Here is a 13464-nt window from a genome sequence, read left to right on the forward strand (position 1 = left end):
AATAAAAACCTCCTATCTTGTAAATACAACCGTGGCTGAAGACTGGTAAGTGAATAGCTGTTGATGCTAATGTTGGCTATATAGCAACAGGAAAACTTACAAATAGCCCCTTTAAATACAACAGGTGGACATGATAACATTGTCGCCCTCATACAAAAATCAATAGTAATCCTGCAACATACTGTAGGCTACTAACACTGTTTATATTAAATGTATGTTAAATGTTGTCTTACCTCTAATGTAGATACTTTTGTTCTGTACTTTAGTCATAGTACTTCAGATGTGTCTCTCATATCTTTGCCCTCACTCCAATACAACAGAGGTGTATGGAATTGAACAAGTACATTTAAAACATTCAACAGTGACAAGTATTTCTAGATAGAGTTCCCCTGTTGCTCTGTCAGCAGTTGTCGGAGCAACTCTCAAAGTAGTTCCAGTGAAATCAGTGGACAGTGAAGTCTGTGGATTACCCAGACTAACTGGAGCATTGTATCTGGAAACTTTTTAAATGTAATATTTGAAAGCTTTGAGAAACTCCTTATACTTTTATTGGATTGGGGTGAAAGCAGAAATCTCAAAGATAGATACAGTATACCAAAATATTTTAATAGCTAGTTACCATTAGAAGGAAATGAGGAAATAACAATATAATAATAATCTTCAGTTTATGTTCAGATTAGTCAGTGTAGGTAAGTCTATTAGTCTAGGTGTTGTTTACCTTGATGACACCTTGTACCACTCTTCATTTAACTTGCTTACTGTGGGTATTTTGTCTTGTGCTGTTCCTCTGTGCAATATTTAAAACGTATCCTCTGAAAGTAATAATGAATATTTTATATCTTGTTGTGTAGGTCATATTCTGTTTAACCACAGCACCGCTAACAATGTCCCACTAACTCAAATGTGACAAATAGGCTGCATTCCCGTAGCTGCTTTGCAAGAAAAGCCTCCCACTGGTGGAAAATTTCTAATGTAAAGCAGCAGGAAATGTTGTTTTGCATCAGGAGTAACCTAACATTACTCCTATAACCAACCCAGTCTCCTAGAACATTTTTAAATTTTCATGTTATTAAATTGCTTTCCCAGTAACACTGTGGTAGCTACCATAATCGCTGTCTGTTCAAAGAGTTTTTTGTGAATGAACGAAGCACTTTATTTATGTACTTTGCTGGAGACACATGGTGGGTGGTCAGGGTGGATGCTGGGTTTACACAGAGCAAGACTCTGACACCCTGAATCTCATCTGTTGTTCGGTTTAGCCAACAAAAACACTTTAATTAAAGTTAGAAAAGATTGTTTGGGTTCTTTAATGTTAATAAACACCTCGTGTCTTGCTCTTCCAGTCACTCTGGACTTTTTCTGTATTAAACTAAGACCATAGTCTGTCTCTAACCTTGCTGTAGTCTAATGCTGTAGTCACTAAAAGTGAATATTGTAGTGCAAGACTGGATATTTTGGCAGAAAACAAACAAAATACGTTGTTGAACATTTTACGGTTTTCTAAGACTTGCCAAATATATTAATTGACAATATTTTGTCATTATGTTGATGTTAAAGTGTAGACAGGGTTGACAAGGTTGCATACACAGCTCTGATATAGCTGTATAAGTGATCAGTGAATAGTAAAATAAGACTTATATCTGAGGTAAAAACAGGAACATGAATGTAGGATCCAGTTAGAAGCTACAAAAGTACAGAGAGCTGACATATAAAGACCTTTAAAAACACTCTTTTCTCTTGCTGTCATCACAGCCACACATTGTTGTGTCAAGCAATTTAGCGCAATACAAGGCTTTGGTTTGAGGGAGGCCGTCTCATATTGGCTCTGGTCGACCCTGCTGCTAAACACGACCACAACAGAGGCAATGAGTTGGAAACGCGTGTAATGTAAGGCTTGTGGCTCTATGTAATTACTCTGACCATGGAAAAACTACCCTTGAGACCTATTACCACTCCATATACGTAAAGTTGGGCAGTCAGGGGTCATAAAATACCATGAACACCTTGCAGTATAGTGGAAATTCAGTCCCACGCTACAAACAAATGCCTCAAAAAATGACCATATATTTGAATCATAGTTTCTTCTACTCAGCTATTCTTTCCAGGGACATTGTGTTGGAATCGTTTACATGGTACAGGTGTAGATATTGTGTCCACCCCCTGACATCAGGGGTGGACAAGATAACAAAAACCTTGCCCCAAAATGGATGTCAGATTGGAAGTCTGGTTTAGGGAGGCTACCTGGCTGACACCTAGTTTGAGCTCCATGCTACAACATGTCATCATGCCTTTGTTGTCATATCTGCCCTCGAATGGCTGCAACCAGTCGAATACATATTGTATGTTTGTGAGGCTGAGATGGAGATGAAATACCACACCCAGACTAGAAAAATATCATCCACTGGGAAAACAAGCATCCCTGCTGTGTGCACTTCTCATTCTTCTTCTAGTTTTCTTGCTCACAGTAAAACGCCTTGAACTGTCTGTGTCACTGCTGCTCTTGTAAAACCTGCCAGTGCAGCGTCTCACAGACCGGAGGCTTTCATCCACAGGGCAGATTCACTGAGACTCTGACACTCCCTGTGTGGCACTGAAACTTCCTTCACCCCAATTCCCTCTATCCACATAGCCTTTGCCAAACTATCACACCCCTTTAGGGAAGACATCCATGGGCCTGTCAGCACAGATTTGAGTCAAGAAGTCAACAAAACCAGACATGTGAAACTTCTCGGTCGGCCAGTTTGGAGGATTGAGGTTGTACTTGGCCGCTTTTGGGTATAAATGTGTTTATGATGTTTGTATCACCTTACTGTAGAACAAGAGAATTCATTTCTTGATAAATAAAGATGAAACAGTGCACTGTAGTGCACACTCATACTTATTTTTACCTTGACAGTGACAAGCATGGCCACTGCTATTTATTTTTCTCTTCAGTGTCACTAGTTAAAATTCAGAAGGTACTTTTCCACAACACAGCCTAAAAGAGTATTCTTGGGACTTTATTACTCATGTGTCTTGATATTTCTTTTTTCCTGTGGCATTCAGCTTCTGTTTTACTTTTAACACACATTAAGTTGATTTGAAGAAAAACATTGTGTCACTAATTTGTGTAGCCAGGATCAGATCTCTGAATTATATGAATAGTCAAGCATCAAAGTATTAGTTGTGATGGAAGCAATTTGTTTTCAACCCAGTGCACAGACATCTTTTCCAAAGAGAACTAGAAAAGTCTTGCCAGTCATTCCTCCTGTCACAATATCATCAAAAATGTCTTGTGCACAAGCCTAAGGAGAAAAAAAATACTCCCTCATTAGTGCGACTGGCTACTGTACATGGTGACAACCACCAGCATTGTTGCTTTAGAGGGTGGTTAGACATCATTTTCTTTAAAGAAACTTGGCATGTTGAGTACAGTAGCACAGCATGAGAAACTCCCACCCCTGTTCTTTTTTACTGAAGGCCAGTGTTTAGTTTATTTGCATCCACATTAGCCTCCACGTTAGCGGTTGCTAAGCTTCATGCAGTCAAGATTCAAGAATCAAGGTCCACACAGTGAATAATTTGTTGCCATATACAACATCCTACTCCACAAGGAGTCTGTCAAATAAAAAATAAATAAATAAAAATGAAACAGTTACATGAAAGCAAATGACAACTAACGATTATTAAAGGACAACCATCAACAAATGCCAAATAATTGGAAATATTCGGTGCACCTAGGGATTCATGATTTAATACTCACGTCTCAGTTTTTAGCTGGGAGGGATAAACACAGCAGTGGTTCTCAAACTAAGTAAAGGCCACTTATTAATCAGTGAAAAACAAAGACAAGATACATCATGGTCTGTCTGATTAATCTGAGCGGGTGATAACTGTTGATTGATTGATTGATCCAAAGACTTGTAAGTTTGCTTGACAGTAATAAACACAGCTCAGCTCAGCTCGGGATCGGGATACATTATATTTCCTCTTCATTTAGAGCAAACAGTTACTTCATCGTCTCCTTAATGTTTACTCCATCCATCCATCCATCCATCCCTCCATCCATCCATCCATCACTGTTGTACAGGAAGTGTTTGGCCTGTGTATTGACAATGAAGTGTCAATGCTCACAGTGAAGGTTAACTTCACTGGGAGCCATGACAGTCTGTTCCTCCTATTAATTAAAACCAATACAATGTGAACAATGAAGTTCTTGTGGCTGTGGTATCAATAAAGTAGGGCGAAAGAGTAGAGGACACATCCATGTGTTCTAAGACTGACGTTTCCCAGACGATTCTTGTTATTTTTGTTTTGTTTGTTCTGAGGAAAGTCAAGGTCACCTGGTTTGTTTTGGAGGGTATGTATGTGTATGTATGATTGTGCAGTGATGCGATGCGTTATAACTTTTGCACCCGAGGTTTGTTTGCCTGGCGATTTAACCGTCATGTGTGTCATTTATTAGGCTGATGAGGAAGAGGAAAGAGTATAATGGGCAATTACAGAGTGCATTGATTTGCTACTGAATTTTACAGCATCTGACATTTTTCCTGACAGAACCTCGGCACAAACCATTGCCTTTGACTTGTGGGCATCTGTGTGTGTTAGGCGCTGATAGTTTAAATTGTGAAGCTAGAATGGCTCATTTGAAGTCAGGCACTTTGTTGTCGCTGTTTTACTGGCGACAAATGGAGAAGCAGTGTTGCAGGCTGCAGGTGTTTTAGTCTGGCTCGATGCCCGGTCCTGACCCTTCCACTCAAAGAATTTTGGTAAATTTCTTTAATGCTGCCAATAGCGATATTGTCAGTACTGAGCATGTGGGTGTTACTTGGTTTGGAGCATGTTCTCTGTAATTTATCTTGTCACTCCTCCATCGACTGGGGGTGTTTATGAGCTGAGGACAGAAAAACACAACCTATCTGTAAACAACAGAACAACAAGCTAGTCTTCCAGTTTCTAATGCTCACTTTTGGCTTCTTCCACCGCTTTTCATGTCTGTTTTATGCAGCAGCTGAATTCCAGGTGCTTAGAAATGTAATGACTCACTTGAATGTGATTTTTGTACTGAAAAGACTCTAACGGCTGAGATTATCAAATGCTGAAGCGAGTCTCATGTTTGGTCAAACTTGGAAATACATTTTTTCAAAGAAACATCAATAGCATTGGGAAGGGGTCTCTTCACAGGAGGAATGATTATACCAACCAATAACTCAGTGTGCATATGGGCATTTGAGTTAGAAAATATAAACTTACGCTTTAAAGCTGAAAGATGAACACATTTTGATACCAATATCAAGATCAACATGATAATTGACTGATATGAATACACGGAGCCCGCTTAATTAAATTACCTCCATATACATAATATTCATTATTTAACACTGCTACTATCAGTTACTAAGTGATTGTAGCAGTTGATATTATAAGGTGGTAATATGGAATATACTGTATGCGACAAGGAGCTAAGATAAAAAATGGAGACTGTTTAACATTGTGTGCCTTGTTGAAATGCCTGCCTCACATTTAGGTGCTGGACGTGATGAGTAAAGAGTCATCAAAGAAGCTCCTTCGAGCCATGCAAGCACAATCATGGTATTACAGCTAATGAAATTTAGATCAAGTGTGAGTGGAGAGCCTTAGTCAATGTGGCTTAGTGCCGCGCAGCCCAGGGCACCGATCACACTGAATGCAGGCCAGGGTTAACAATCATCCATGAATGCTAAGCTGCTCAAAGTATTCCTTCAGATGTTAAGTATTAGCCTCTGGTTCTTTTCCTTTCTCCTTTAACTTTTGCTCTTTTCCATGCTGCTCTTTTCTGATGCTCACTGAGGCCCACTGAGACCAAAAGACTAATGTACATCTGGTGCTCAATAGTGACTGTTTGACCACGCTCCATAAGGAATAGGATGCTGTGAATGGCAGCATTATCTGTGTGACAACAGTATTTATGGCTGGCTGTGCTCTTTAAACACAATAACAATGCACAGTTGGCCTTAGCCTCATGCAAAACAGATTTGTTTTGTAGCTGTTGGCAAGCAAATGCTCTGGTGAGTTTGATGTGACTCAACATGGCAAGTTCAGTGTGGTAATACTTACTTCTCCTGAAGGCTATGCAAGCATGCAATTACCGCATTGTGGTTCATACGGTTAATTCTGTCTAAACTGTGAAGCTACACAGAGAGATGAAAATTCACAAACTCGATCTGAAGTTGCTTTTTTAGAAACTCAAATAGCAGAAACGCAGTAGTCTCAAACACTGCAGCCAGGCTTTGAAAGCAAGAAGGGTTATGTAATCAAACTGACATCTTGCAGTATAACTGGAACTGATAGATCATTTTTCAGGCATGTTTCCGTAAGATTTAAAACAACATTGACATTCTTTTACTCATTAAACAAGCTTCACTAGAGCGTTTGGATTATTTGTTCAGGCTTTTACGTATTTTTTAAATACTGTAAAAACACTAAAAGAAGGTTTGTTTGTTTGCAGCCGTATCCATAAAATAAATATAGTCATCCGTAAAATCAGACTTCTATGAAATCATCTTTATAAGCTTTGATTTAATCTGACAAGTTGACTGAACTCATTCTCATTTACTGGAGCTGTGTGGGAGAGCCAAGGCTTACACAACAGTGCCTTGTGAAATAATTCAACCCCCTCCCCCCATTGCATTAAAACCTGGAATTAAAATGGATTTTTATTTGGATTTTATGTAATTGACGGAAGTCGTGAGTACATATGTATTCAGCCTCTTAGCCATGAAACCCTTAAATAATATCTGGTCCAGAAGTCATATAATTAGTTGATTAAGGTCCCTCTGTGCCCAATCAAAGTGTCACATGATGTCAGGATAAATAGCCTGAAACACTACAAAGCAAGCAACATGAAGATGAAGCAGCTCTCCAAACAGGTCAGCGACAGAATTGTGGAGAAGTACTGATCAGGTTATAAAAAAATATCCCAAACTTTGATCATCTCACAGAGCACCATTAAACCCATTATAGCAAAATGGAAAGAATATGGCACCACTTCAAACCTGACAAGAGAAAGCGCCCACCAAAAACTCACAGACTGGGCAACAGGGACATTAATCAGAGATTCAACAAAGACCAAAGATAACACTGAAGGAGCTGCAAAGATCTACAGCAGAGATGGGAGTATCTGTCAATAGGACCACTTTAACACTCTTAGGCTCCACTTTTACACTCCGCAGAACAGGGCTTTGTGGGAGAGTGGCCAGACAAAAGCCATTGCTTCAAGAAAAAAATAAGAAAACAAATTTCAAGTTCACCAAACAGCATGTGGCAGACAAATAGAAAGAAGGTTGGAAGAAGTTTCTCTGGTCAGATGAGACTAAAATTGAACTTTCTGGCGAATATCGGAAACACTTACCATCTCCCCAAGAACACCATTGCCGCAGTGAAGTGTGGTGATGGTAGCATCATGCTGTGAGGGTGCTTTTCATGGGCAGGTACCGGGAAAATGGTCAGGATTGAAGCAAAGTTGGATAGCCTTAAATACATGGCAACTCTTGAGGAAAAACCTGTTTCCGTCTGCCAGGGATTTGAGACCAGGAGGGAGGTTCACCTTCCAGCAGGACAATGACCCTAAACACACTGCTAAAGCTACATGGAGTGGGAAACATTTAAATGTCTTGGAATGGCTCAGTCAAAGCCCAGACCTCAATCCTATTGAGAGTTTGTAGCATGAAAATACAACCCCATCTAATTTGAAGGACCTGGAGCAGTTTCACCTTGAAGAATGGGCAAAAATCTCAGTGGTGAGAAGTGCTAAGCTAATACAGACAAGACTTGCAGCTGTAATAGCATTGCAACAAAAGGTGGCTCTACAAGGATTCTCTTTGGGCGATGAATACTTCTGCTACAATCAATAGTTCTTTTTTTTTTTATCTTAGTTATTGTTTGTGCCACAATAACATTTTGCTCCTTCAGAGTGGTAGACATGTTGTGTAAATCAAATGGTAAAAATGCCAAAAAAATCCATTTTAATTCCAGGTTGTAAAGAAACAAAACAGAATGACACCACAGGGGATGGATGCTTTGGCAAGGCACTGTACATTAACTCAAACCCTTCAGACTGCTGCTTCTCACTACTGTACAGCAATAGATACACACTGACAACATACTGTGGGAGTTTTGACAGTGTTCAGTTGCAGCCAAGTTTCTTCTAAAAGTGGAAGGGTATTTCACACTTTTCTTAGCAGTGCAGTGCCCCTGCAGTGCTTTACGAAAACTTCATTTTGCTGATTGAACCAACCACCTTGTATCTCATTCGACCTTTTTCACTTACTGTAGCTACAAATGACAGGCTGACTGATTTGAAGTCAAGACACAGCCACTGGCTATAGGAGTGCAGTGAAGTGCCAGCCAGACAGCCGAGGTGATCCTGAGATGAACCCTGACCCCGTCGAGAAAAAGGTCCTGTCTTCGAGTGCGAGAGCGAGCTGCTGTGGATTTGAGAAATAATAAACAAACACAAGCAGAGAGAGAGAGAGGGAGAGAGAGATACACAGTGACCCATTCATTAGTGAAGCTGACCCTGCCGGGACAAAGAAGCTGTTCATTAAATAGACACTCGAGGCCCAGTCAGAGATCAGACTCTCACCCTGACAGTGAGAATATTACACTCCACATATATTGTTCAAAGCAAAGGTCCCCAGGATGGGGCTCGGGGGCTACCAGGGGACCTGTTGAAGTCTCCATGAGACCTCAGCTGAAACAAAGGATAACTCATTTTATCATGATTAAAATTAAGTTGCCTGCAGAACCTTTCTTTTTCTTTTTGGTGACTTTTCAGTTTTTAAAAAAAAATCGTAATTAGGACCTTAAGGTTCCCAGGTTTTAATGTGTGTGAAAGTCACTGAGAACGCCTTCTGCATTTATTTCAAACAATTATCTTTCTATAGTAATTAATAATAAATAAATGTATAGTGTATAGCGGCAATGTGATCCATTGTGGCTATTGTGGTTTTAATCAGAGGCCAATGTTTATAATTACATTTTGTACAATTGATAATATCCCATTTGAAGGTTTGGTCAACAATTGATTCATTTAAACTAGACTGTTATTATCATTTCCTCATTAATTTCACTGGCATTTCATAAATTCCTAAATTGCACATTTTTCTGGTTTATATTATGATGTCCTTCAACTTCATGCATTTACTGTCAGAACAGGTCATTGGACTTACTCCTACACATTTGCCACCATGAACTGTTTTTTCCGCAGTGTCACTCATCTCTTATTATGCTCTGCTGACAGCAAATACAACACAAACACAAGCTTGTTGACAGAGGTCGCAGCTTCAGACATGCATGGATTTTTAATTTGCCTTCTGAAGCAAATATCATATTCAAGGGGTGTTAGCTCGAGCAGAAACTTCCAACAAATCCAAACTAGCTTCCAGCTCGTAAGGCTGTAGCCACTTTAGCTTTAATGCTACTTAGTGTTCAAGATCCTTAAGTTTAAGTGGACTGTCAGTGACAACTGACAGTTTATTTGTGCCCTATATCACTGTCTAACTGTCGTAACCATGATGATGAATGTTCCTTAACCTTAATCGGGCTATTTGTGCGTTTTGCTTTTGCTATGTAGCCAATTTTAGCATTAACAGCTATTTACTTACCAGTCTACAAGAAATGTTGCAACTTCAGCATCAAACTTACAGCATATATTCCTCTACCCGCCAAGAGCTGTCTCCAATGGTGGAGAGCAATGCCAACTATCAAGTCTTTTCTTCTACTGACGACTGACCGAATGAGTTCTGCCCTGAAGACGTAGCGCTGCTCTATAACCTCTTGTATTGTAAACGCAACAATGGCCGATGCTAGTCAGCGACGATCACTACCGCCCCCGGTAGTAATTTTATCCCGAACCAAAAGGTTATTGTAAGCATATTTAAGTACTTATTTTAACGCAAACCATGATCTTTCCCTGAGCCCTAACTGAGTTGTTTTATGTGTAAATTTAACCAAACCATAGCCATGCTGTCACATCATCAAACTGATTTTGTTTTTCAACAGTCTTTTGTAAGTGGCAAATTATGTTTTCCCGCAAGTAGGGGTGTGAAGTCAGAAAACACTTTGTCCACAACATGTGCTGTCCTTGAGACAAGTTACAAACAACTCATAAAGATCTTTACTTTGGAGGATTTATGACATTTTTCATAACCACTAATCATGTCGTCATCCAGGGTTGTGGAGTCCATAGCCTAGGCAGGTCGCCAGTCTAAAGGGAACCATATATTCTTTAAATATTACATTTACATACATACTACACTTTTATGATTTTTGTCTCTCTGTACAGTATTTATATGGCTGGGTGGGTAAAGGTTGCCCACCTTGCTCACTTTTGATTGAGTCACACAGCGTCGGCACGATTGTGCTTCCTGTTTAACATGAAATCTGACAATAATGCAAAATCTTGAGAGGTTATCAGTAAATTCACTATCAGCTATAATAATGAACACACAGAAAGGATATTTTTTTGTTGCTGAGTGATAAAACTAAATTTACATTTAGATTGCACAGGTCTGAGCTCTATACATGCAATCTATGCAAGCTCATGCTCATGCTTGCAAATGTCGAGTTTCACCAGGATGTAAATGTGGCAACTCTGTTCATTTGTCTTCAATTTGATTTTCCCAAAAAGATAACACGTGAATGCGAAAGATAAAGTATTGACCTGATATTGGGAAAGACAGAACTAGATTGTTATCAAAATAAAGTAGACTTTTAATGACTATTGGTTTAACAGTGATTATACTTTCAATTTCAAAGTCAGAAGATGATTAACTTAAAAAAAAAAAAATAATAAAAAAAAAAGACCTGATGGTGTTTAAAATTCTGTGAATACTTTCAGCAGATTGTATGATAAATGGAAGTGGGACAATGTTTGTTTTCAGAATGCCAAATTGTGCTGTCAGACTGCATGTAATATTGAAAAGTTAGCTGTGGGCGACCGGGGCTTTCGCATTGATTTGCATCTGGAAAAGAGAGACCAAGTTTCAGTTTTTTGTGGGGTAAAGCTTGCAAACAGTTGCAAAGATCTGACATCACAAACTGTGATAAAGAGGGCAAGATACATTACAGGGTTGATTATGGTCCAGTGTTGTGACCTTTATTTGTTGAGGACCTGATTTATTCCACATTGCTGAGCTAGAGGAGTGTTGAATGAAAGAGCTGTGCCAGAGAATTGTCTTGCAGAAGATAACTTCTGTCTGGGATGGATTATAGTTGGAGCAGGAGGTGCTTTATTTTGGTACTAGACAACCTGTCTGATTCTACTGCATTTTAGATTTTGACTGTGCATTTTCTCGGCTGCATTTTATTTTTATTTTCCTGGAAAGTCAATATCAGGTCCTGAGATAACATTCTATGTTTTTATCAGTTTGTATTGTGAAGGCGAGACTTCCAATGTGCCTTTTTCAATTATTGGAATAAAAATAAACATCAAATATAGTTCATGGTCTCTGAAAGGATTTGCCTGGGAAATACTGATTGTATTTTATCCTTTGAATACCACAGTTTCTAAAAAGCAGTTTTAAGAAAGCGTATAGTAGCATGATGTGACCTGGCGCTATAGATGCCCAGAAACCCTTGAAATCACATAATGATAGGACATTGATCTAGTGTGTTGATACAGCGGTGAGTCATTTAGACTATGCTTTGAGCTTCCTGTGAACGCAGCATCATGTTGACTGAAGATAGATCCTGTCGGCACTATCAGCAGCTGAGATCAGCAACAAGGCTACAATCCGCCTCATCAGAGGGAGTCTTTGCCAGAAATGTGCTCCTGATTATCTGCCTGCCATTTTTTTTTTTCTCTGCATGGACGTAGGTCAACATGAGCTGCCCTCACCCTTACCTGCCCACTGCCCACTAAGGGTCCAATCAGCCCCCGGCCGCATGCTAATACAATCAATTACCTAAGAGGTTAATGTGAGGTGAAATGCGAAGCTACCCAATTAGTTTGATTTCTTCTCCGTTGTAGTATCAATAGCCTTTGGATAACACTGTGTGAGTGCAGCCACCCTGTGTTAATTAATGTTTTTCACTGAGTTGAGCTGACTCGGTTAAGACAGTTTTCATGGTGTCAGCTAAGTTTTCCTTGTGGAGAAAAAGAAATCTGAGTCTCTTCTCTACTTTATTACATACAAGCTTTCAGGCAAAAAAAACTGGAAAGTTATAAAGGGCAAACCACCAGAAGCCCAGTGACTAAAAGCTCAAATGTAATTGAATAGCCATGCAATAAAGCAGCAAAGCTATTTTCAAGTCAAGTGAGCAGTGCAGATATTTGAGCTTTCTAGTATTTCATACATTTACCTTTTACCGTCTGTAGAGGAGCAATAGGTCGACACAAAGCAAACATAACACTGTGTATCTGCACAGGGTTGATAGGGTTACTGATCAATATATCAATAAACGATTTTGAGGATGATAACACGAGCAGGCAACCAGCATCAAATAACATTTCAGCTGTCAAAGGATAAAGCTGATGTCGTTCTATATTTAATTTCTCATTACTTCCTGACTTCTAAAAAACAATAAGAGCTTCATTCTTGAGCCAAGCATTGCTGGTATTTTTTCTACTTTATTTTTCTACTGCATGATGATGTATGGTTGTATGAATACCTCTCTACTACCCCAGCCCTGTTCGAAGGTCTGCTTGTTGAATCTCTGCTGCTGTGAGCGACAGGAGGCTTTGCCAAATAAGTTTTATTGATATTTGTGGCAGTTCCTGCAGGTTGCCAATAGAGTTTGATAAATGCCACAGATTACTCATAACCCCTGTAAATTGGCTTTCAGACACTTTTCTTTGATCACCTATAATCTCCATCGTTGCACGTTGTATTTGCATTGCCTAATCAGCCCCCCACCCCCACCCCCACCCCCCCCCCCCCCCCCCCCCCCCCCCCCCCCCCCCCCCCCCCCCCCCCCCCCCCCCCCCCCCCCCCCCCCCCCCCCCACCCCCACCCCCGTGCTGTAGCTCTCAGGACGTTTTTTTACCACTAAGCGCTGAAGAATTGTGGAGTCTGACTTGAGTGTATCACAAAAACGAGGCGCCAGATTATTTTTATTGGCTGTGACATATTTTCTGTACTCACACATCATCAGCTGTGGGTTGCCAGCAGCTTTTCAACACCTTTTACATCAAGGACCATATTAGAAGAGTCTGTGAAGTTACTGTGTCATCCTTGAAGATGCATTGTATGCTTTTCCTTAGTTAACAGCAAAGTAACATAAGCAGTGTCTCCGTCTTCCTTTGGTATCAGGAGTCTAAAGTGTTTGACTAATTGGTGCTTGCATGATATGGATTTCTGTTTTAAAAGCACATAAGCGTTTTCAAATGGCGTCATTGATCTGTACTAATCGTTGCAAGTGTAACTGCAGGATGTTTGTTAATTCTACACTTCCACTCAATTCACAGCCTGTGTAGTTATGTCATGTTTTATTTTGAAATGATCC

General features: G+C 39.8%; 1 protein-coding gene across 1 annotated transcript in view; it reads left to right on the forward strand.

Annotated features, from left to right (window-relative positions):
* Positions 1-13464, forward strand: part of thsd7ab (thrombospondin, type I, domain containing 7Ab) — a 150366-nt gene that overhangs the window by 33556 nt on the left and 103346 nt on the right. The window lies entirely within an intron of this gene.

This window comes from Seriola lalandi, unplaced genomic scaffold, assembly GCF_002814215.2.
Source record: "Seriola lalandi dorsalis isolate HSWRI2012SDOR001 ecotype SW California unplaced genomic scaffold, Sedor1 jcf7180002054934, whole genome shotgun sequence".
In the NCBI taxonomy this organism is placed as follows: Eukaryota; Metazoa; Chordata; class Actinopteri; order Carangiformes; family Carangidae; genus Seriola; species Seriola lalandi.